The 26,442-nt window shown below is 35.9% G+C and overlaps 1 protein-coding gene and 1 long non-coding RNA gene across 3 annotated transcripts in view; both read right to left on the reverse strand.

The window, feature by feature from the left end:
* Window positions 1-26,442, reverse strand: part of LOC116166217 (protein eva-1 homolog C) — a gene marked incomplete at its 3' end in the record, with an annotated part of 131,620 nt that overhangs the window by 52,719 nt on the left and 52,459 nt on the right.
* On the reverse strand, window positions 14,662-15,691 carry LOC116166221. Its single transcript, XR_004144294.1, has 3 exons — window positions 15,138-15,691; window positions 14,993-15,086; window positions 14,662-14,945 (listed from the first exon to the last, which is right to left on the reverse strand). It is a non-coding gene; the product is annotated as an uncharacterized LOC116166221 (long non-coding RNA).

Genomic DNA, 26,442 nt, shown 5'->3' on the forward strand with positions numbered 1-26,442 from the left:
ACGTGATAAATGATTTATTATACTATAAGTTAAAATGTGAAGTTGGAAAGAAAACGCGTTTTGCTTTATTGTAAGCTTGTCCCTCTAAATTAAAGAGGAAGGTGACTTGCTATACCGTGACTGTGAATAAGTGATGGCGGAACTAAATTTGAATGGGACCGGAATAGCAGAATAGATTTTTTTGCCTCATAATGAGCTTTCAAAATGGATTATATCTTAGAAATTCGGTTTTGTGTTAAAACGCAGCAGTTAGGAATTTCAAGAGGCCGAAATTATTACTATACATAGGAGCAAGTGTGAAGAAGGGATAAAACACCGAAAACAATATTTATTTGAGAATCCCAGTTGAAATGAATTGGAATTTCAAATTAACTATAGCTATATAACAAACATTTTGGACCACCACCGATATTGTGCACCCCCTTTTCTTACACTTAATATTATATCTTATATCTATCCAATACGCCGGAAATGACGGCAAAAAGTCAGTCGTAAATCACATAAAATGATCTACTGTTGTCCAAAAAAAGTGAGTTCCAATTACATCTACATTCACAAGGGCAACCCTTACATATCAAACTGTATTTTTGCCTTGATTGCGATTCGCGTTTGTCATAAATGCTCTCAATAAATGCCGTCCTTTGCAGACAACTACATCTCCATAGGATTCATCTAATTGTCTACATAGCCGAAATGCATTAGCGACCTTTATCCTGAAAAACATGTGTATCAATTTTCAAAGCAATCGGACGTTTCTACACAAAGTTATCGTGCACACGGACAGACGGACGGACAGACAGGCAGACAGACAGACAGCAATACAAAATTATAAACGATCTCGAGGATCGTTAATAAAAACACACTATTCTTGTTTGAAAGTTAGCAAATATAGTGGAAAATAATTTTGCTGCGAAGTGGTTTCTCGTTTACTACAACAATCGAACTTAAAATATCTGACATTGCACGTTTTGAATTTCTAGGACGGAATCTACTTTATTGCCCTTGTTACTTTTTAATAAGTTGATTGTAAGGTAAGTTCAAATTGTGGCAAGTAATGAAAAATTATGCGAGACTTTCGGAATAAACACTACTTTATGTCTAGCTTCTTTATAACAAAGTTGTAAAAGAAGGTTGGGTCCAAATGAAATTTATACTAATTACACTTGGAGGAATTTGAAGAATCATTTGGATATTTGAGTTCAATCGACACCAAATTAAGGGAAAATTGAGAATACTCTGTTAGCGATTTATTGTTCTGATTATTGGATGTATCGTACAATAAGTGACTGTCTCGAACACGATTTCCATTCATTGCGCGATCTACAACACTGCTAGAAAGTATTTCCAGAGTTTCTACAATAGTATATTGAAAGACAAGTGTTACAATGCGACCTATTGTAATACGACTATCTTGTGGCACGAGTGGCTACGCTAGCGTAGCCACGAGTGTCCGCAAGATAGGAGTATTACAATAGGTCGCATTGTAACACGGGTTTTTCATACTATTTTTTCTATTTCGGTGCTTTAATTTAATTAAAAAAATCATTATCAGAAACTATAGGGAACATTAGAACTAACATGTTTTATGTTGGGAACACTTTTTATGCCGTTAAGTTTTAGGTCGGCAGCGTAGTAAGACTGACATTTTGAAGTTCAAACATGGAAGTACCCACCGAAGTACCTACTTGTACTAACTAGTAACTGCCAACTTAAGAGATGAGTTACCAAAAAAATTATCAAAGTCCTCGTTTGAGATCGAAGGGACTTCAGCGCATTTTTGTGTGGCAGATCAGTATTCTATTAGCCACTTTCGATTCAACCATCAATAACAGATCTTGTCGAAGGATACTACATTCACTAACCGCTTCCCACTTTCCTCGTGCACCCGCAATTCGCTTTTAAAGATTTGACTCCACCATCAGGAAGATCGTGTCGGGGCTACCACATTCCCTTTGACGGTACCCCCTTCCGACGTCCCGTTCACCCGCAATTCGCGTTTGAAGATTTGACTCCACCATCAGGAAGATCGTGTCGGGGGCTACCACATATCCTTTGACGGTACCCCCTTCCGACGTCCCGTTCACCCGCAATTCGCGATTGAAGATTTGACTCCACCATCAGTGAGATCGTGTCGCGGGCTACCACATTCCCTTTACGGTACCCACTTCCGACGTCCCGTTCACCCGCAATTCACTTCTATTGGCGACACGAGAAAGAGAGACAGCGATTCGAGATTCACGAAACGTTAAACCGCGTGAGTTCGCAACGGAAAGTAAAAGGCGCCCGAAGTTGACTACTTCTCGAAGACGCGCGCGCGCGCGCGCCTCGCAAAAGGTCGTTAATTTCGCCCCTATGACAAAAAACAAAATTCCGCCACGCAGGAGTTGTGCGCGTTTACAACATCTTTCCGACGACACCAATTTCAAAAGAATCGGACCAAAACTGTAGTAGAAGATAGGAAAAAACTGAAAAACCTTCACGTTAGTTTACTACGCTCGAGGATGACGCCCAGATGTCGCCAACCCCACATCATGTAGCCATGTCCCTAAGGTTGACAAATTTCACGGCCCTGTAGATACACGTACACCCGTTGCCTTTCTACAAGAGTTCTTCTACGCGCCCACATTTGCTGCCAGCCAGCCAGCCAGCCAGCCAGCCAGCCAGTCAGCCAAAGTGAGATTAAAAGCTACTTTTTACAAAAAAAATTTTTTGCAAAAATGCGCTAAAAAACGACTACAATCACTGTCTTTGTACAACTGTTTTCGGCCAAAAACAGTTGTACAAAATCATCATTGTGACACCGAAATAGAAAAAAGAATTAATTCGTTTACATTCCTCACACAGTTCCGCATAAAAAAACAATAGTGTTCCATTTTTTTGTAATATACTTACACAATAGAGGTCGAGCTTGTAAATTTATTAATATGGGTTTATCCACGAGTACTTTCTGTTTGATCAATAAATTTTACCCTAAAATTAATTGATTTCTTATTTTCTTAGAGGAAATTTTCTAGCGAACACATTTCGGATTTTTCCATCAACTTAAACCACAGCGTACAACAATTTGTAGTAATAATCCTGCGGGATGGAATGAAACAAATTATTCGATTTTATACCTCCTTACCGAAGAATCGGAATTTCGCTTCTTCGGAAATTTTATTAGATCGTTATTATATAGGAAGTGAAATAGTATTCCAATTCCGAACTAGGGTCATCCTAAAATTTGGTCTTTGAAAGTTTTTATATACTTCGGAATTGAACAAAAGGAACGGAATAGCTATTTTGACAATTTACAATGAAATGGGCAGTTCTATGATTTCCTACTTATAAAATTTACCAATGAAAACTGATTGATACGGTAAGTGAGCTTCTTTTCAGTAGAGATACGGAAAAAGACGGATTCTATAAATTTACAGAGATCTTATTTTATAATCGCAATTTAGTTAGGCCGATCAATACCTGTGGGACCGTAATAATAATGTGTTGAGTTTTAGGTGAAGGTTTGTTCTTTCTACATTTGCAATACTCTAAAGCTAAAAGGAGTAAGAAAAAACTACAGTTCTATTTTCCAGTAGAGGTCTGTGTGCTGCTTAGTAGATATGCTGTGGCATAACTAAGGATAATAAAATTAATTCACAACTTACAATAAGTGATTGGCCGACAAATGACCCTATATTTCTACCTCTCGCGTAGGAGTCAACGGAAGATAATACCCTATCGATTCGGAGCCTGGAAGGAGTCCCTTTATTTGTAAAACGAACAAATGTCGGCTTTCAAAAAATTCAGTAAAGATTCTGTTAGAAATTTCACCTGGAAGGAAATGTAGTTAGTTAATATTATTATTAGCATTAATTTTTGTTTTTACTTTTTGGCTTTTCAACCATATCTCACTTTTGGTGTGATTGTTATTAATTTAACTAGCTACTCTGTTACTCACGCAGGGCGGATAGTTCCAATCGCCTATGATTAATAACACAAAATCGCGGCAAGGACGTTTAATCTTGCCGGTATGTAGGAACTATTAGTGCAGATTTGTATTGATAAATATAGCTATCAGAGTAAATTAAGGTTAGGTTGATGATGTTACACAATATACTTAAAGTAAAAGAAATGAGGCTAATTCGCTGACCACTTCACCTTCAACGGTTTTCACTATAGTTCCAGATCAATTTAAAACGCACACGGGTCATTTTGACCGAACCCTGTATAACACGGTTCACTAAATAATAACAATAATTGCACCACAACGTAGAGTTATTATTAAAAATACACTCCTACATTAGACACACAGGAATAAATAAGCACGAAATTGAAGCACTACTCAACACAAACAACACACTTACCGTACAAGAAAATACATTCGTTCTAAACAACTATGAAATACAGACATTTGCAACAACTCAGCGATAGCTACAAATAATCACACAAACCCAACACTCACATCCCTTCAAAAAGAATTTAACAATGCACTGTTAGAATTCTCAAACACTGACCCAACACAAAGATCACGAATACCTAAACAAAGTGACACTACAAAATTACGCACAATTTCACGAACATTAAATGACCACATTTTACCAAATTACATTAACGATAACACAAGGTTACATCAACTACACTTTGTTGTGTATTGCGGTGCGGTTGCAGTTTCTAGATGTAACGGGGCAAGAATAACAATAAACAAAGAACAGCACACAACAAAAAAATGCTCTCCCCCAGCCTGGGAAAAACGCCTGATAAATCGCATCGATGACATCAGGCGTGACTTGGGTCGGATTACACCTCGGATTACACACTACATACAAGGAACTCGTTCTTGAAAACTAACACAAGTACAACACAATCATTGGTCCAACGTTATTCAACATCTATATGTGTGACATACCTGAACCCATAAACTCCACCATCGCCATGTATGCAGATGACACGATTCTCCTTTCTCAACATTTTGACATTCTTACTGCCGCACGCCACCTACAAGAGTATGCTGACACCTTGCTGACGTGGTACGAGAAATGGTGTATACGACTCAATGCTACCAAATGCGAGGCCAAAATATTTACTCTGCGACGCCCAGTCCTACCGCCAAACATCATAATTGATACCCAACAAATTCAATGGAACCCATCGGATAGCGCAGTGAAATATCTAGGCGTTTTTCGAGACAGGAAACTGACATGGGCATACCATATAAATAAGAAACTGAACGAAGCATATACACGACTAGCACTACTGTATCCCATTGTCAACAGGAAATCACCCCTTCAACACGATGTAGGATGTCTAATGTACACATCAATTATCAGGCCAGTCCTCACTTATGCTTGCCAGATATGGGGCGCTGCCTCCCACACACACTTAAGGAAACTTCAAATCCTTCAAAATAAAATAATTCGCATTATCTTTAACGCACCATGGTTTATGCGAAACTCACAACTCCATCGAGAGGCGAACATACCACCTATTAAAGACTTTATCAAAGCCACATCACGAACATACTTCCAGAACATCCGCCAGTGCGAAGGAGCCCGGAGTTATAACACAGGTGCCAAGGGTATCCACACCAGACTCAAACGTCAGCTTCCCCAAGACATCTATTTACACACCACATCCACAGATGACAGCGATCAGTGAAACATGACTAATTTCCTAATAATTATCATGAGTGCAGTCGTAAATCCTAGCTCGGTACTCTTAGTGCGGCATATGCCTCTAGTCTGTAGCATCACATAATACCTTGTTTAATCACTCAACCATGTAAAGCGAATACGCTAATCTGGTTTATAAAAAAGAAAAAAAAAAAAACTACAAAACTGAACAATCACAGCACAAGAGAACAAAATACAAACTATAACGAACATAGAGATACACTCACACAAAAACTATCAATATACAGCAGTGTAAATGAGCGGACTGTATCTTAAGTAAGTTTATCTTACCTTTAGTTTTTCGGCGATTCGGCGTAAACTTGTTTGAAAGTGTGAATGGGGTGGTGAAGGAAAGGACAAAAGGAAAACTCACCCCAATCAGCTAAAAGAACTAAACGTTTAACTGTTCTGCTTGCTTTAACTTAACTGTACATGCGAATGTTGAAATCAAAAAATTATCTATTATTCTGTGCACGCATTAGTTATGCGCAGGTAACTAAAATTGTATATGAAAGCATTGAAATGAAAGTAGCAAAAACGCGGCAAGTTTAAATTGCTCATTCATTAACAACCAGGATATACACAAACCGTTTAAAGCGCTATAGGGAAATTGTAGATAGAAAGCGCCATAACACACAATTTAAACATAACGAAAAACTATTTTACAGTTCACTAACACAAAACAGCACTAATGAAAAACTCATTCCACCATCTCTATACTCACTTCATCAATACTGGTCTGACTTATGGACCAAAGACAATAAACACAATCCACATGCCCCGTGGATTACTACAGAAACCACACGCACTGAATACATTATCCCTATGAATAACACAAACATCACTACAACAGACATCATTCAAACTATTAATCACATACATAACTGGAAAAGTATAGGCTTTGATAACATACTTTTGGTGGAAATATTTTGCCTACACTCACTCTTACCTTGCACAACAATTTACTGAACTTCTTAAATCACCAGATCGCACTCCTGCATTCTTTACACAAGGTACCTATCACTTAAATGCTCCCAAAAGACAACAATACACAAGATCCATCTAAATATAGACCAATTACATGCCTTCCGAAAATATACAAAATCCTTACATCATGCATTACAACTAGTGATGTGAAATTACACGTTTTTTTAAGTGCGTAATATTACGTGTATAATCACCAATTGTTTATGTTTTTTATGGTATTTTATGTAATTTATGTAACTTACCATTTTTTTTAAACCGTAATTTTACAGTAAAATTACCAGTAATTTATGTTTTTTACGTAAATTACAAATATTTTTATAAAATTTCCTGTCATTTTTGTTTCATAGGCATAAATTACATAAAAAACTGACCTCTTGTAAGTTACGCGTAATATAACAGTTTTTTATGTAACTTACAAATCGTTATTTTACAATCCACATCACTAATTACAACAAAATATACCAACACTGTACTGATAACATTTTATACGAAGAACAAAAAGGGTGTACCAAATGTTCCAGAGGCTGTAAACGGCAACTCATTATAGACTCTGTAATACTTGAACAATCCAGACATAACAAACGAAACATACACACTGCATACATTTATGATTACAAAAAACATTCGATTCCGCACCATACTCTTGGTTACAACAAGTATTCGCAATATACAAAGGCCGCAACAATATTACACAATTCCGCAATTACATAATGTCATGTTGATGTTGGAACACTCTACGTGTTACACTAAATGACACAAAACTTATTACTGGCTCAATCCGCTCAATACAAATTAAAAGAGGAATTTTTCAAGGCGATTCTTTAAGTCCGCTTTGGTTTTGTCTTGCTCTTAATCCACTTTCATATTTGTTAAACACTACTAACTTTGGGTACAATATTAAACATAACCACGAAATACATCACAACATTACACACCTGTTTTACATGGACGATCTTAAATTATACTCTTCCACAAGCATAAAAATTAATCGCCTTCTACACATCACCGAAACATTTTCAAGTGACATACAAATGGACTTTGGAATCGATAAATGTAAAACACAACACATCACAACATTCACAGCTGGTAAAAGACACCTTTTAGATTATGAACTCGAACAAGATAATTTTAAGGCGGGAATAGACCAAGCAAACATTGTTGTGCAACAGTTGAATAACAGGTAGGCAACTGTTGGCTAACTTGTTTCCGTGGGGAGAAAACATTGTCGACAAACTGTTGGTCACCGGCCAGCCTGCTTTCTCCGGTGTTTGTCCAGTGTTCGTTCAGTAAAGTTGACCCGTATACGCGTGTACACTGAAGATGCTGTGTGCACACTGTAAGGCAACATCTCCTTTGAAGTACCGCCTCGTGAGCGAACACCGCGCAGCAGTTCGACAACAGCTGCACAACTGTTGCGCAACACGTACTCACTGTGTAAACTTGTGTGTTTTTCGACTGTTGTTCAACTGTTGCACAACAATGTTTGCTTGGTCTATTCCCACCTTAAAACAAACACTTATCACACAATACCTACAAAGAGTACGCAGTATACTTAAAACAAAATTACACGGTAGAAATACAATCAAAGCATTAACACTTATGCCACACCAGTACTTACATACTCTTTTGGGATTATACGTTGGACAAATACAGATTTAGAACAAATACAGAGAAACACACGTACACTATTAACAAAACACCATATACATCACCCTCACTCCTCTACTATACGACTTTACCTTCCTCGTTCGGAAGGAGGTAGAGGACTTATAGATATAAAACTATGGCACCAAACACAAATACACAATTTGCGACAATACTTTTATAACAAATCAGATACTTCAGTCCTACACAAAACAGTAACATCTGCAGACAAATCTTACACAACTCTTAACCTACATGAAACGAATATACTCCCGCCCACATCCAAACTTACATACATCATTAATAACATACAGACATGGAACCAAAAGCCTTTACATGGAAGATTACCACAAGAGATTAACCAAGATTGGATTGATTCTATAGCAACGCACATTTATCTATCCGAATGTGATATCTTATAGACACCATACTACAAATACACGCTACGATAATACTTGAAAACAACACACATAAATTATATTGTGATAGGACACTACTCACAGACAAAACTATCCACAATAATAGACCGGACATTACACTTATAAATAAAACACAAATATCCATACAATAGACATTGCCATCATTCCCAACACTAACAACTTAACTAAAACACATGTAGAAAAACACCGCAAATCCACTGATATAGCTCTCGAACTTAAGGCGCAATGGAGAATGAAATCTACTCTTATAGTTCCCATTATTCTTAGTGCTACCGAAGCTATACCAAAGACAATACAGCACAATTTACAACTTTTAGGCTTAGATAAAAACACATATAAACATTTACAAAAAGCAGTCATTATCAACACATGCCATATTGTTCGTAAATTCGTAAACATAAACCAACGTTTACAGCCCAAATAGCTGCGATATTTGTTTTCAGTGCTTTTTTAGCGTCCCATTCCGTCTGTGTCAAAACCTATTTCAATTCTTTAGGAAATTTCCATGGGTTAACATGATTTTGCTAATTGGATTTATTGCCGTTTTTGATAAAATAATTAGAAATACAACTGAAAATGAACTAATTCGCATATCATTAGATGAGAAAAAAGTCTTCTTTCGATTGGTGTCAGTATAAACCCTCTACGTTAAGAAGGGAAGCAACGATCTGCAAAAAACGGTTTTCCCATGTTAATTCCCTATGTTCGGTTTTGAAATATTCACCCGGTATAATGATTTACAACGGAATGAAAATTTTTCTTGTCACATATAAGTAGTTTATCTTTATGTCCATATTCCCTGCTATAAATTTTGTTTACCGCTGCTGAAAAAATTACTTATAAAGGTTAATTGGCCTTAAAATAACTAATTTGATATTGAGAAGATATAGCATTACCAAATTAAGCGATCGGTTTCATCTGCGCAATACATTTCCCACATCTCAAAATATATAACATCAATATCGATAAAAGAAATTCGTAGTTCGTAGTTTCATTCTTTCATCAAAAATGTTATAACTTTCAACTATATCGATTACTTCGGCAGAATTTTAATTAAAGAGACAATTTTGAAACTTTTCCTTTGGTGTTTATAATTGGTTATTACTCGTTGGAAGAATCGGTGTCGCAATGAAACGGATCAATTGAGAATGAGATCGAAAGAAAAGAAATTTTACGACTGATGTTCTCGAAAGAAAGTATTTAGTAAGTATGCCAAAAAGCTTGAAACCTTCCTTGAAGAAAATACATGAAAATTTATTTACATAAAAGAAACTTTGATGCCACCCTAGCGTCAAAATTTATAGCAAAAATATGTGGCGTAATTACTTAGTTGCCGAATTTAATATAAGGACTCCAATTACTTAGTTAATGTCATTGCTTCTCTATATTGTATTGTGAATAAAGTAATTTTACCCCGTCGCTATATTGATATATATGTTGACTTCCCTGTAACTGTATGCTTTTGTTTCCTTTATCAAATGTGTTTAACACAAACTATGCCATTTATATTTATACATTGCGCTACAATCAAGTAAATATGTGGGATTGAAAGAAAAACCTTTTATATACAATATTCTATTGACTTCACTTTTATACGTGGATACAAAATTTCATTTAGAGAATTGGGAAGTTTATTCCTGTAGTCGTTGTTTTTCTTTAGTTATTCCCGTGAGTCCTTTTAAAAGTTTCAGTGCTCAGTTTCTTATACACCACTTTTGCTAACACGTATTTATCTATTTCTTTGTTCAATTTTTCTGGAAAAAGTATCCATAGCACCTGAAAACAAATGCATGCTGTTACCCGATTGTATCTCTCATATCTGGAGTATTTGGGTTTTATCAAGTGTGATGTGAGAAATACGTTCCGTACTTAAATTGCACCCATTGGATCACTTTCTTCCGACGATAAAACTCAGAAACGCATTGTTAGAGGCAGTCTCTGTACAAAATCGCTAAATTTTCATAACTAGATTGGTTAATATTTAATAAAGTGAATATCCAAGGTGTACACCTTGTAGAAATTGAGTGCTGTACATTCTGTTCCGCTTTAACTTCGACTAAGATCAAAGAATCAAATATTAACATTTAGAAATTACCTTAATAAAAATTGCTGTCTAGCAATAATAAAAATCATGTTTTACTTCAGTTCAAAGCACCTTTATGAATGTTTGCACTTTGCAGTCATCTAATTAGATTCACTTAAACTGTTATATTGCTGAGAAAAGTTTTTGTTACTGACATTTTCATTTCCACATTTCTCAATTCTATTTTGTAAGTTTAATTTTGTAGGCAGTTTTAACTTTTATTCTTTTTGAATATTTGATATTGATTTAAGTAATTACCCGATAGTTGTTGCAATATTTGTACGACGCAAATACTTTTACCAACAGCCATGGTGAAGATAAAAAATAATCATGGTAAAACAATAATTGTTAAAATGTTTCCTAGATACGTCTGCGCAGGGATCATTTATCACACAGGTGTACGTAATCTCTGCTCAACGCACTTAGTTACTTTAGACTTAGGATCTTGTATGCACGAAAACGACAAGAAATTTTCGTAGTTCCTAATATTCATGCAAATTACCATAAAGAAAATGTAATCAGGAGCAATGAAGTGGATGATCCATATTCTTATAATTGGGATGTATAATTTGGTGTGCGGTAAATTCGCCCCGGAAGACCTCGCCCCGGTAAATTCGCCCCCGAAAATTCGCCCCCGGAATTTTCGCCCCCAAGTAAATTCGCCCCCGGAATATTCGCCCCAAGTAAATTCGCCCCCGGAGTATTCGCCCCCGGAATATTCGCCCCGGCAAATTCGCCCCATAACATTTATTAACACTCGGAAGTAATAGGTTGGTTTAAATTAATTAAATAAATATTTGCAAAAATTACGATATTTGGAACTCAATACGGCGAGACTGACAACTCGAAATTGTTCATATTCAATCGTCTCTCACCTGTTAAAGGCTGATTCAACGGTTCAACGTCAACCGTATGTTTACAATACATTTTACAACAAATTGCGTTTACAAAGGAGTCTTACTCAGCCATTTATGGATGTACCTATTGAAAGGTTTTTGGCATCAATGTACAAACAAAGGATGACTTACATTTGAAAATTGGTCCAGATTTGATGTAAATTTGTGTTGAAAAACACCAACATTGATGAAGTTTGCTGAAGTATCAAATCATAATTAAAATAATCTAAAAAATCTAACTCGAAACATCTCATTTCTTTAAAATATAAAAAAAAGTTTGCTTATATATTTATTAGTTAAGTAGCAGTTAGTCTGCTACGGTACACTTGTACTCGTTCCAAATTCAGCCCGTCGGATCAGCCTTAAATTTGAGAATTTTGGTAAAATATGTGCAAATGCCATAAAAGTTTTAAAATGTCCAAAGTATCCACTTGAGATCAAAAAATGTTGAACGCTGACCATTTACCAAAAATTTAGACCTTAAAAAGACAATGAATTTAGTATATACTTTGTGTCCTACTATTATGTATTAAAACGACAATACAAACAGGTTTTTATTACTGATGCCATAAGAGTTCCTTTTTTGCTGTTGTCAGTTTGATTTTCAGATTTTTGTATTTACGGAAGGTGAAATATTGTGTTTGATTTACAATAAAATAAACTCTTCGTCTATTAGGATTGTAATATTTAAAATCTTAGAAAATCGTGCACAAAATTCGTTTTTTTAAGTAAATCTAACTACCTAATTAAAAAATAATACAAAACTTACCAACACCACGTGAAACAGATCTTCTTCGATACTCAAAACTATTTTTTCACACGGGTTTATACCAAACACAAAATCCGTGTTCAAGCCAGTACTTATTGATCAGAAAGTTAAAAAAAAGGCCGTAGAATCGTTAACCAAAAATCAAAGTTCGCATTCGCGCCAAAATATAACAAGTAGGAACATAAAAAGTTTCAACAATACACCACCAATGACCAAACGAGCCATCAAACGTTCTGTTAGGAAGAAATTAAGCTAACAACTCAGTCAATCAAAAATGTCATTTAAATTAGATTATATATTACCTTCTTTTGTAATGCAAGAGTTAAGGTGGATTTTCCATATTATGTAATGTCTGAAATAATAGAAGTCATTAAATCATTGTGAATATAGGATTTATTTCCTTTGGATGTCAAATCCTTGGTAAATCACCCTTACTTTATTCAACGTTATCTTAATTACCTATTCATATTTTAGTTAACATGTATTTGAGTGCTATTATTCTACCCCCTTTATGTAGGTATACACGGTTATTACAAAAAAATTAAAATTAAACAAAATTCATTTTATGAACTGCTGGTCCTGTTACCTCCGAGGATTAATAAATCTTATGGGGCGAATCCTACGGGAGCATCTTCCAGGAGCGAATTTCTCGGGGACTCTAAAAACTCTAAAAATAACTGGTGGAAAAATGTATAGGGTGTAGCAAATCGCCCAAAATTATTAACAAAAATAACACCTTTGCGCCGGTATGGCATTTCGTTTCCGTCATTTGTTTTGTCACCGATTTACGACTACCAGACAATCCAAAGAATTTTGTGTAGCAAATTGTCCAAAATCATTAAATTTTCCGACATGTTTAAACAATCGTCACTCAATAACGGCCCCACTCCCAGGGAGTTAGCACCATTTTCGTTTCGAGGAGTACTTAATTAAACCTTTGAATGGTCGCCATACTTGTCGCAAATCACACCACAAAAAGTGTCACCATCTCCCGGTCTATATCTCGATCTGTGTGATACACGTCTATCTATGACATCTGCTTGTATTGGTTTATTTCGTGATGTGTTCATATAGTTAGCGGCGTTCATTCAACGATATTACGATAATTTCATAATTATAAAAATTCCCACACAATGAAAGGTTTAATGAGCAAAAGCAATAGGAACAGCGATTTTAAAATACCCAAATTTACAATGAAAGAAATGCGAATGCTCCGCAAAACGAATTAGATCCTCTGAAATGATTTTAATTTATACAGATATAGCATCGTTAACAAAAAAAAATAAAAACTCTTAAATCACCAAAATTTATTTAGAATTGTTAGCATTACAAGTTTAAGTTTAGAAGCTTTCGTAAAAAGTTTTCTTTAATGAGAGAAAATTGTGCGATGAATTAGCCTGCATTGTTAGGGGTGGCCGTAGAGAAAAAAAATCAAATTAACCTTCACTATAATCGAGCAGCTTGTAACGGAAACGTAAAAGACGGGAGTAATTTTTCAATTCGGCCTTTCAAAACAGCAGCATTGCATTTAGATAGTTATAAATCCAATTATTAGAGCTTCTTCTTTGATATTTTAGGCGTTAATTTGTATAAGGAACTTAGTTTTTCTACTACTACCTTAGAATGACGTCATACTTGCTTCATTTTGAACAACAGAATATCGCCTATTCTCTGCTAGTAAAGTGGAATAATTTCATTCTAGCTCTTGTGTTGGAATGAGCACATGTGGCGACATCTAATACAGGACATCCTAAAGCACAATTCTTAAACTGTCAAAATTTTAATTACGCTTGCGCCAGATTTTGAATTTTAAGGGCCGGTAGCACGAAAATGAATAGCAGTGGCCAGTGAGGATTTAATGGAACTTTCAAATACTCTCCCGGAAATCACCGCAGAAGCAGAACACGCAAAAAAATTTACTTCCTGACAAACCAAAAGTGTAGGAACATACATACAGCAAATTTTTGGAGTGGAGGATCAAGAAAAAAACCAACTCATTTTCAGAGAACGTAGTGCTACTTAATTTACTTTAGCGAACTATCACAGGAAATTAAAGCATTCACATTGTGGAAAACGTATTCCATGGTGCGGTCTACGATACTTTTGAACAATTTATGTAGATATAAGCAGCTATGCATGCTAAGTTGCAGGCCTTAAAAATGCAATCCAGCGGCTCAAAAATTCTATCAACGAGCAAAGTAAAAATGTTTATTCAAAAAGCCCCCTCGACAGTTTATATCTACTATAACATTACACATTCAAATCGTTACTCGTTACATCATATCTATTTTACATTTAAAGGTTGCTCTTATAGTTGGCATTAGTGGTGCTTGTCGTAAGTACGAATCGTGTTCGTGGAACATAAAAATCGACCACATACAAGACTTAGGTGGAACTGTAGAACTGTAATTAGAATACCCAATACGAAAACTAACGTACAACGAAAGTTTACAATTACGGGGGACCACGTTGGTATACCTACAACCAAACATCAAGTTGCATATTGCTACAATGAATTAATATACCTCACTGCACTATACAAAAAGAACATCCAGATCCAAACAGTTAACGTTGTTGGTCATCGAGAACACATTTCCTCCAGGAAGTTTTAAAACTAACCTAAAATATAATGCTCACTAAAATGTTACCTACACTCGTAGATATACTTACATACAAATTTTGGAGTTTATTTCTGATTTGCATCCATAACGTCCTCTTTGTAGCATTTTGTATTTGAATGCACATCATGAATTACATACCGGTCGCACACATCGAATACGTTTATCGTTTACGTTTATCTAAATCTAAATGATCCACGCCGATTCATACACTGCGCAGGACAGGACACATTCAACAAATGTGCACATTTGTAATTAATATCACAGAAAAGTTAGTATCCCTTTTCTGGGATAATATTGAGCGAAGAGAAATTGTCGAGAAAATTGTTTATACAGCCATTTAGAATCTGTCAAATATGCCACAGGGATCTGCTATACCAACCCACCGTACATAGACGTACCTACTAATGTGTGAATTGTCTATCGTTAACCCTGCTTGTTTTATACATATTTTGCAAAAATTCGTCGTAGTAGTAGAAAAAAATTATGTCTATTACTTGTAAGGAATAGGTATTCAACGCTCGTGGAACCGTCACACTCGCCTTCGGCTCGTGTGACGAACTTTCCACTCGCGCGGAATACACTCTATTCCATACTCGTTATAGAATATACTATTCTGTCTTCGTTCGTGTAATAACCGCGCATTCTTAAGTTTGATTTAGTTTTGTCGGTTATTATTTTGAACAAATACGGATTGCAAAATTTTCGCGCTGCAGCTCACGGTGTTGTAACAAAGTGAGAGTCCAAAGTTGATTCGAGAAAAAACAGTATAAACGGTGCCGACTTAACGAAATTAGCTGATGTCATTTAGGGTTAGTGTTCTATATAGGTATTCCTAATAAGTCTTTCAATTTTTCGCTATAACCAAAATTCTACAGCATTGCCACGGCGACGAACAACAACAATAACATTGAGTTTGAGAAATTTTGGATAAGTAAAATTCATATGTGTTGATTTTCATCATCGATATTTGACGTTTGTTAACGTACAAGATAGTCTTTAGTAAAATGTGTAAGCGTTTATCTTTTCTCTTTTTCTATCTCAAAAACTGACGTTTGTAACCACAATTTGTCATTCATAAGTTCAAAAGTTAGAGCAGCATTACAATGTCGATCAGTCATTGTACGAAAATTTAATAATTTATTTGCACTTGTTAAATATTAATAAAAATGCTTCAATTATAGAAGATGCTATTTTCTGTTAAGACCCAAACAAGAAATAGCCTTAAACTAAAAGGGCAAAATACACAGTATATGTATATGTATATGCACTGTAAGAACATATATAATGATATAATGTCTGAGACCGAGACGCTTCATGTTCGTGTTCTTTACTGATTAACGTCAGATTTTGTAAGATTGCATTTCAATAATCATTAAAATCTGTTTATCGAATTTTGCCTCGACGACAATCTATTAGTAGTGAAAGTCTTCATTAGACGAAAATTGCATTTTTGTGGCATACTTTAACGTGTACCTATCGTTCCAAACTAGTTACTAAACCGTTTGACTTTCTAAACACCATCGACACGATGCGAGAAAAACTGATTAAAATTTCGAACAAACTTTTTTTTGCTTATACTAAGTAATAAGAAATAAAGTATGAGTGTAGTGGTTGGCCTTTTCGCACATTGTTAAGCCAGTGACTACTTTTTTCTTTCGTATTTTTGCCTTAAAATTACCAGAACTAACTAAATTAATTTCACAATCTCATAGGCAGTAAATTTATAATAAAACTTTTGCTCCAAAGAATTTAAATATTTCCTGAATCAGACGCTAGATTACAGAAATTAGGGATGAATAATATGTAAATTTGGAAAAAATAACGATTTATGTAACAGTCTCATGCAAATAATAATTCCAAACAAAAACAAATGGATTAAGCTTTTACCATTACCTACATATATTCAGGCGTCCAAAAAAAAACACAAACAAAAACAATTCATCGTGACATCGTCTTCATAACACTTGAAAAGTTTCAAAACACAACAATTAGGTCTTTCTTTTATAATTATACAAAGTTTTCCTATACACACATGCCGCAGGTGTCCAAAAAAAAAACAATACGAACAAAGCCCCTCATTAGTTAGTTACGTTGCAAATTTTCCTATTACATAAACACATTATTTTGTACATTCAGAATACTATATGCACATCAGGTATACAAAAACCCAATCACATAGGCTTTGACCTGTAAAGTAAACAACGAGGGTCACACCTGCATCCAGACTGGCCACAAAAAAAAAGGTCGTTGGCGGCTGAGAGTGGCGATCGGTCGGTATCATATACGGGATAAGTTGTAAAAGGGGCATTCTGTTCTTACGTTTCGTTGGAATAAGAAGTTTTGTGTATAAGCGTAAATAAATTCTGTCGTTTTTGTATTTAGTTTTTATAATACCATGATAATGAAAGAATAGTCGGAAGTCATCGTAGTTACGTTTATTGGATTATTGGGTCCAAAAACATACGATAAGGTGAATTATATTTATATTGAATTATATTGAATACGTAAGTCAAAAGGTCCGGCTAAACACTATGCGTCAATACGCATACGCGCTTTGGAAGGCAGTAGGTACAAACAATCAAAAGTACCCAATCGGAGACAGTGGTGATTATGTCCGATAGTCTAATTAAGCGTTCTGCGTGCAATAAAAATTTTAACAAAATCGACAGGCTACATGCGAACCCCATAATCTCTCAAACTATACTAGAACTAGAAGTATCGCGGCTGAAATGTAATATTATATTTTATTGGGTTAAAGGGCATTCGAGGATCAAACCGAACGATGGTGTGGGTGCATTAGCAAAAATTGCCTGTGTAACTGGATAACAGGATCACGAAAACGGGCCTCATATGTTGGACAGAGAATGATATCTTACGATTTCAATGGGACGCGTACGCGCTCTGGTCACGATCGTTATAAGGGAGGCTAAGTAGAGCATCGGAAGTACGAGTATTAGTGAGTTTGGCGTAATAGCCCTTTAATGTTAACGTCTGCCACGTGTAGGTGGTGAGTGTATTGTGCAGGCCATCGTGCTGGTCGTGCTTTGTTGTTGGGCTATTAGGTAAAACGCCTCGCAGATATCCGGATATATTCCTAGGCTTTTAGAGTGCATTATGTGCATGTGCCTATATGACGCGATCCCGCGGGTAGCTCCCGTTGATTATATCGCTGAGTGATCTACTCGCTCGAGTAGATCATGGTGTCGACCCTAATACGAACCATTCAAGGCCTCATTGCTAGCAAAAAGAGTTCGGGGGTGAGCTTGACCTGGAGGTCGTTCCCAGGTAGGGCAATGAGAGGCGTGGATCGACGGTGGTTGATCTATTGGCGCGCAGAAGTAACTGTCTTATTTGTGAACCGATATTCTTACTGAAATCTTAACACTACTAATGTGCGGATGGTAAAAACGAACTACGAACTTTGGGTCTTTACGATCATCTTGCCCTAGGAATGGAAAACCTTAATCGAGCTCCTAGCGAGTTCATACGTTTGCGGTGTCGGTCCGTCTGTCCGTTAGCACGATATTTCGAAAACGAATTGCGATGAAATTTTGCAGGTGGATTCTTTGTCAAATTTGTAGATCAAAGTTCGTGAATGGCAATGTAGGCCAAAAAATAAGGGCGGCCCTTTTAACATCTCCGTTAGTCATTAACCGAATGGCATGAAATTCAAAATGAGCATAGCTTTACCCACATAACACGCAATGCCAAGTTACGAGTATAGCTATACCCAAGAGCTCGTTTGCTATATATTTGTTCAATTTATTATTATTATATATTATTAATCAGGATTTATCTCCATAATGTACAAATGTGCTATCTAAATGAAGAGACTTCCCCAAAATTATAGGATCGTTAAAAATCAAAGACTGCCACATGTACTATGGGATACATTTCGTATATTTATTATTTTTATAGACATACTGCGCGATACATTTAAGTGAAAAAAGGAGCAGCGAGCAATCAGTCAAAAATATTGTCTATTAGACGCAAATTGTAAGGTGAGCACAAACCATAATGGTGGTTTCTCAGGTTCCTCTTTTCCCATCCGCTGATCCGCCCGGAATGATACCAATGTATCGTGTTCTTCACTTCATTAGTAGTTTGGAATGTTATTCTTAAATTGACAATGCAATGTGATGACTCGTACTGTTTGTGTTAAGACTAAGAAAATGCCTATATGAACTTCTGTATAGCAGTTATACAACTCAATTTGCATTTCCAACCAAAACAATAACTTTATAATTTCATTTAATTGACGGCCACATTATCCTAGAGATTGTGATACAAATTTTGTATTTGGGGAATCTTCTAAATCCAAATTTGTAATTGTTTTAAACTTATTTATAAAAGGCTAAGAAAAACGAACGAAGGGTTAACGAACTATAAAATACAGTAAACGAAATGCAGGCATCCTCCCAGCATCTTGATAAGAGCTAAAAGTAAATCAGACTGATGAACGCAATACAAAATAAAGGATTGATTAAGATTAAAGGGAGAAATCAGACAGTGGTATCCCGTGATACTTCGGGATTCGTTTACAAAATTAACCAATATGTCATGGTTATCCCTTCTCGCGTATTAGAAAGGAGCCCTTATTTTTAACACACCGTAGGTAATTATAGAACTGGAAGACTTTTGAAGTTTTATAGACGTTGTTACTACCCTAATCCTTTTAATCAATCCTGCGTCATAACTATCGGGGAAAATAAATGGATTGAAAAAATTACTTTGCAAATAATTTGACGAAACTCAAAAATGAACATTTATTCCATTATTTAAATAGCAATTCTAAGCGATAGCGTTTCAAATCTAATTGCAAATTTTATATTATATAAAGTTCATTGTATTATACATATATTAATTTATTTCATGGAGTAATCACAATTAAAAGCGATTATAAATTGGTCATTAGGAAAAGAATTGCTATGCATCTCCAAATTTTAATTTACATTTTGAATAAAGTCGATTTCCTCTGTAATATATGGGATTCCTGTTCAGCTCTTTTTAGTAAACGCGTCAACTATATGAAAACGAATAATGGCGTCTCTAACATTTTCGATTATTGAAGATTCAATAGCGTTTGATTGAATTCACGATTCAATTATCTTTCATCTATAATATAGGTACATATGTTTTAATTATTGAGAATATCTAGGCGCTTTATCACTACCTAGGTAATATGTCTGTATCATTAGCATAAGTATGCTGTTTCACTTGAAAAACGAAGCCCTTTGGGAAAATGGAGAGAACAAAGGGAGGTTGTTTGATAACACTTCAATGCAATTACCTTACACAATCTATCACGGTGTGTTTTTGTGTAAGGAAAAGGAGAACGTCGGGAATGATAAAAATTAGTTTTAGCATCGACCACCCTCACACACTTACATTTCTCTCTCTAAACAGAACAACAATACGCGCGCACTTGTTTTTGTAAAAAAGATTGAACCAACACACTCTAATTGAGTTAAATGATTCTGAGGCTACGAATCTCTCCGATATTTGAGCAAACAACACAGGTATCATTTCATGAATATCGATAACTAAACACACAAAACGGCTTCCACATAGCCCAGTCAATTTAGACCAAAAATGTGCAATCAGAGGAACTAAATACTAGTTCCAATTTTTTCAGAAATGTGTAGGGAGAGGCTTCCTAAACAAGAAAATATAAAGTCCCTCAAAATCCCGGTACCGCTGGGGGAAGGGGGGCTTTAAACGACCCATTTTTCAGTTTTTCGCTTTTAACTCGAAAATGGTGCGTTACAGTGAAAAAGTTCTTCAGTACAAAGTTTATTAAATTTGTTACAAGTTTGGTTATATACATCTTTACGAAAAACTGAACCGTTTTCGTGCTACCGGCTACGGAAAGGTGGTAATTTCTAAACAAAATTGTTTTTCACTTACGTTTTGCGTATATTTTTGGCTTCTAAATCCTCCCCCGTTCATTTTAGGGGAAAATCGTCACAATAAAACCTGTACCTGTACAGAACAGTTTCAATTATCATGTTCTAATTCCAAAAAAAAACAATACAAAATAACGATATGATTTTTATCGTTTATCGCAGTTTCAATAACTGTTATCAATCACTAAATTTAACACAAATGTACACTTACAAACGTTAATTTGTGGGTGGTAGGACAGAATAGATATCATATGAAACGTTTGTGAGATGGCTAGTATATACAACGTAAGACAACTTACAGGTGTCGACAAATCTGAAATCCCACACATTCCTTCCCCTCCTCACAGTAGTCAGTCATCATATCTCTGTCTGCGCTTATAGTGGTGTGTCGATGGTCCTTGATTTATTACCTATTAATTTGGGTAAGTAACTTATTACCATTTTTTCCACTGATATTATAATTTTATTTTTTTAATTTGTTATATTTCTTAGGAAATTAGAAAATTGCCTAATATGTGAATTACCTCCCGGTAGTGAAGCTGTCAGTCGCGTGACTGAAAAGGGAATGAACACATTGTTGAGTGTTAGTTTGACAAAAACAGACGGGAAAGACAATGTATTGTGCATGTGACATGTAGAAAACGCTACACCAGACCTGCAGATGTCGAGAGGGCAGGTAGGTCAGCACATTTAGCCTCTACATCTGGTGTTCTCTCTTTGCGATCATCCAAACCCCAATTTGTGTTTGATGGGAAATGTTTGATCTGTGCTGAAATCATTGATGAACAATTTTATGAAAAACAGAAAAAAACTCTTCTGACTCCGAAGTAGCAGTTATTGGTGAAGACATAGACCTTCGCTCATCCTGCTAATGGCTCTGACACCATCAAACATGGATATCCGTTTCATTAAACCAGGCAGAGGTAACACCGAAACGAAGTCGTACTCAACCCTGCAACTTCAAGACAACACCATATTTTCCATCAGGATCTTCTTAAAGAAAAGACAAAATTTAAATTAGTTTAAACTAATATTAACGTTTTGTCGGTTTTTTGGGCGCGAGTCAAAGATCGGCAAAACGAGCGCGAATGAGCAGCCATATAATCGCGCGAAGCGCTGGTAGAAGTGCGTCATCCTTATTTTTTTAATTACGACTAGATGTCATGCGAAGACGACGACGACGTATATTTTTTTATGATATTGATGTAATGAGCTATACGAAAAATGCATAGTCAACAGTTTCAATATCCATCGTGTTGCAAAGGCAAATTCCAAATGCGGAGTGAGGCGATTAATTGCACGAGTAAAGGAGTGTGTCGGCAAAGAGAGCAACTTCTCGGCAGCACGTAGAGCAGGGCGATGGGCAGCGCGAGGCATAAAACCAAGTTCGGGCGCCTCTCAAAAGGTCAATAATTTTGAAGGATTCTATTTAGTTAACCCGTAAATAATATCCTTGTCGGTTGAAGGAAAAACCCAGGGAAAACCCTTAATATTTAAACTCCTTGGCGGTCCAGAGTGTTATGCATTTTGGTGGAAAGTAATTACTAGAAGTTGTCAAATTCCAGGTAAATTTCTGAAATTTCGTTCGCTACATCATTATCGTTTGTGGAAATGCGCTAAAAATGGGTTACTTATTGTGATTACCCTTCGTATATTTGGTTTTTCTGAATATATTAGCCAAATATCTACTACTTTATTACTGAAATATAATTTGTTTGTAGGATGTAGAGTTTTATGGAGTGATGAATCGATCATCCAATTTTTCGACTACCTATTACTGCCACGAAAGTCTCGCGCCGGATATTATTTTTTTCGAAGGATGCGCGTGAAATTAAAATGGAAGAATATTATAAGGAGGTAACCGTCAATCTTGAAACGTCGCGCATATTTTTACATCTCCGAAGAATAACAAAACCTCTATACGTATAGATGGAAAGAGGACTAAATGAATTATGGCAATTGGTTTGCTTAAAACGCACTAATAAACATTTAAATTCAAGTAAGCTTAAAATGGCCCAATCAGATTTGAAGAGGAACAGCATATTGGATTTAGAATAATCTTGAAATCCGACAGTTACGGCGGTGAAGTTCCAAGAGGGTAAAGTGTACTCGTGGGGGCCTGGGATTACATTATCTAGCAGTGCGTTTCTTTATACAACCCGCCGACTTAAATCTACTTACTCCCGTAAATACAAACTAAAGCAAAAGTCTTACAACAAGCGGCATTAATCTCTACAATAACAAATACAGGTACTTATAAATCCTCTGACTTTAAATTACACAAGTTAGTAAACAAACCTGGGTCGCCCTCCCCATACAATAGTACCTACGAAACATGTTGAGAAAATGAAACCGAATCTAATCGAATAGACATTTTTGTGTGCACCATTTAAAAGAAAGCTCGAGGGGGCAATGCGGTTACGAGCAGAACATTTCTCTAAAGAGCCTTTATATATTATGTATACACTCAATAACAAACCTGCTTGACCAAAAGTGAAGATTCTTTTACAAAAAAATTCCGTAATAACATTGGTCATTAATTAAGGTTTGAGAAAATCCAAAATCGGGAAAACCATTAAAAAGCAATCTCGATACAATACACTGCCGGCTATCTATAAAACTGAAAGATTTAAAAGAAAAAGAAGGAATCCGTTATTCCATCAAGCTTACAACGTCTACATTTTAAAATGAAAATCTTTGATATACGTACCTATTAGTAAAACCATTGAAGAATTCAAATTATTTATTCTTGCCATGCCTTTTTATAGTGTAATATTACACGTTCAAAGTAAAAAGGAAGAACTTGAAAATGGCGTCGATTTAAATCGGAGCCAGTTTCGTTGCTGGATATTAAATAAATGTTCATACAGGTGGTTGCTGGGAATGAGAATTCCATTGGCAACCAATTATAGGAAAACTAATTTTGCTCATATTTAGTGGATACAGCACAGCAATCTCCAGCCGTTGGGTAATTGTTCAATTATAAAAAAAAACCATCTAGCAACAAAGTTTCAACGAGATACATACACAACACAAGAAGTTAACTCTATAGTGAAAGAATCTCATATTACAGTAGAGGCACCAGATATACCTGTAGAGAAGTATACCTGTACCAAAAGCATCTCTGTTATTCGGCCAGTGTTTCTGTCCAACTATTTTGTTTTGTTTTTACACACTCTGAATATCAGGTGATCTCGGTGATTCTTTTTACAACTTCATTATAATCGTCAGAACAAACAGCAATGTTGATCCCCGAATGGTTCTTGTATGCAGGGCAAGAAAGATAGAATTATTTTTGTTAACTTGCATAAACATTCACACTCAGTTCGAAAAGTACGGTCACACGACCGTGTCACGCAACAGAGTGCTCCTACTTTTTTCGGTTACTTCGATTGCACAAATAAATTCCTACCTACAAGCTGGTTGATAACTACTAACAGATATACTGTATACTGTGAGTAGATTACCTATCAGCACCTTAAATAACAAGCGTACACTAATCAATCAAAATGACCAAATCACACAGCATGGACGACATTACTGTCGATTTAGCACACAACCAACACAATCCATTGAACGCTCCAATGTAAACCACATCTGAAATGACCCAAATACCGTACTCAAACGCATTAAGAACCACTAATACTACTTTTTCAAGCAAAGAAAATGCGATAGTCTTATAAAAAATCGAAAAACTAGAAATTATTGACTATGTACTAAGATTAGAAATGATAACAGATCTTAAAAATGAACTAGACGCTTACACCATGGGCTTCAACAGAGTAGTTATCTTTCTTAAACCAAAAGAATTAGTAAACTACATAACGGAAAACCACTCTCATGTAATAATTAAGAACATCGAAATACCCATAAGGAAACTGATCAGCCCAGCAAAACGACTCATAATGAGTGTTTCGGCCTACATACCACACCAAATCCTATCTGAACAATTAAATAAACTTGACGTTAAAACAATCACACCAATTACCTACATAAAAATAAGTAATGATCCACGGTTGGCACATACAGAGTGGCCCAACGAGAAGTATACAGAGGGCTTTTAGGGTATTACATTTAGAAATATCGAAAAATCCTCGAACACGTCAATTTTGTATTCGAGGGGGACAACTTTTGGAGTACAAATCACGAACCCAAGTCTTCACCCCTCTACGTAGGGAGCTTAATCCCTAAAATTTTAAATGGAATCCTATGGCAAATGGCACATTGTTTGAAAGCTAATTTAATCGTGATTACTAATCTGCTTTGCTTTTTAAATTCTATTGATTAGTTTCGGAGTCCGAAGTCAAAAACTTGGATTATATACTGGGTCAACATCATACACAACTCCACAAGAAATCAGAACTACCGGATTTGACGTATGGTCTAATGTATATAGTTACTGGACTAATATATTGGACGACCATGCTTTTTGCAAATGTTTGTATGTGTTTTTATCTAAACCTAATAGTTATAAATTGTGGTGTATTGTCTTTGGTATAACTCCGGTAGCACTAAGAATAATGGGAACTATAACAGTAGATTTCATTCTCCATTGCGTCTTAAGCTCGATAGCTATATCGGTGTATTTGCGGTGTTTTTCTGCATGTGTTTTAGTTAAGTTGTTAGTGTTGGGTATGGCAATGTCTATAATACAAATGGATTTTTGTGTTCTATCTATAAGTGTAATATCTGGTCTATTATTGTGGATAGTTTTGTCTGTGAGTAGTGTCCTCTCCCAATATAGTTTGTTGTCTTGTTTTCAAGTATGATCTATGGCGTGTATTTGTAGTATGGTGTCTTATCTGTTATGAGATTGTGTTTAAGAGCGTTAGGTTTCACCTCCATATTCAAAAAATAACATCCAAGCCCAATCAAATGTTGGATTACCTGAAACGTACAACAACACATATGACCAATGTACATACCTTAAAAATATTGTACCGTTGAGGGAAGGAATCTCTATTCCTGGCATGGAAGGCATGGATGGCTATAATATGAACATGTCGATTAGATTTAGTATCGATATGGGGGGATAGTTGTGGACTTCAGATAAATTAAGGCGCAAGGAGCAGCAGTCAACGGTAACTGGATAAACAATTTCCTGGACCACTCGGAACATTCCGAACCGGCGATTACAAACCGGCAACTGCCAAACCGACAATGCACGAACTGGCGTCGTACCAAGCCGGCGGTCGGTCATGCCGGCGGTTGTCAAGCAGGCACTCGGTTATACCGGCACTTGTCAAGCCGGCATATCTGCACTTGTTCAGTCGATGCGATCTGCAAATTATGTAACATACACATTTGGAATAATAACATTGATGGTCATAATATGAACATGTCGATGGAATTCTCAAATTATTTAAGGTGGGGTGTTGGAGGGTTTGTTATTAGCACTTCAATTATGATTTTACAAGTGGTCAAACAAGAGGAATCAGATTAACTAAG

The sequence above is a fragment of the Photinus pyralis genome, unplaced genomic scaffold (genome assembly GCF_008802855.1).
Source record: "Photinus pyralis isolate 1611_PpyrPB1 unplaced genomic scaffold, Ppyr1.3 Ppyr1.4_LG3a, whole genome shotgun sequence".
NCBI lineage: Eukaryota > Metazoa > Arthropoda > Insecta > Coleoptera > Lampyridae > Photinus > Photinus pyralis.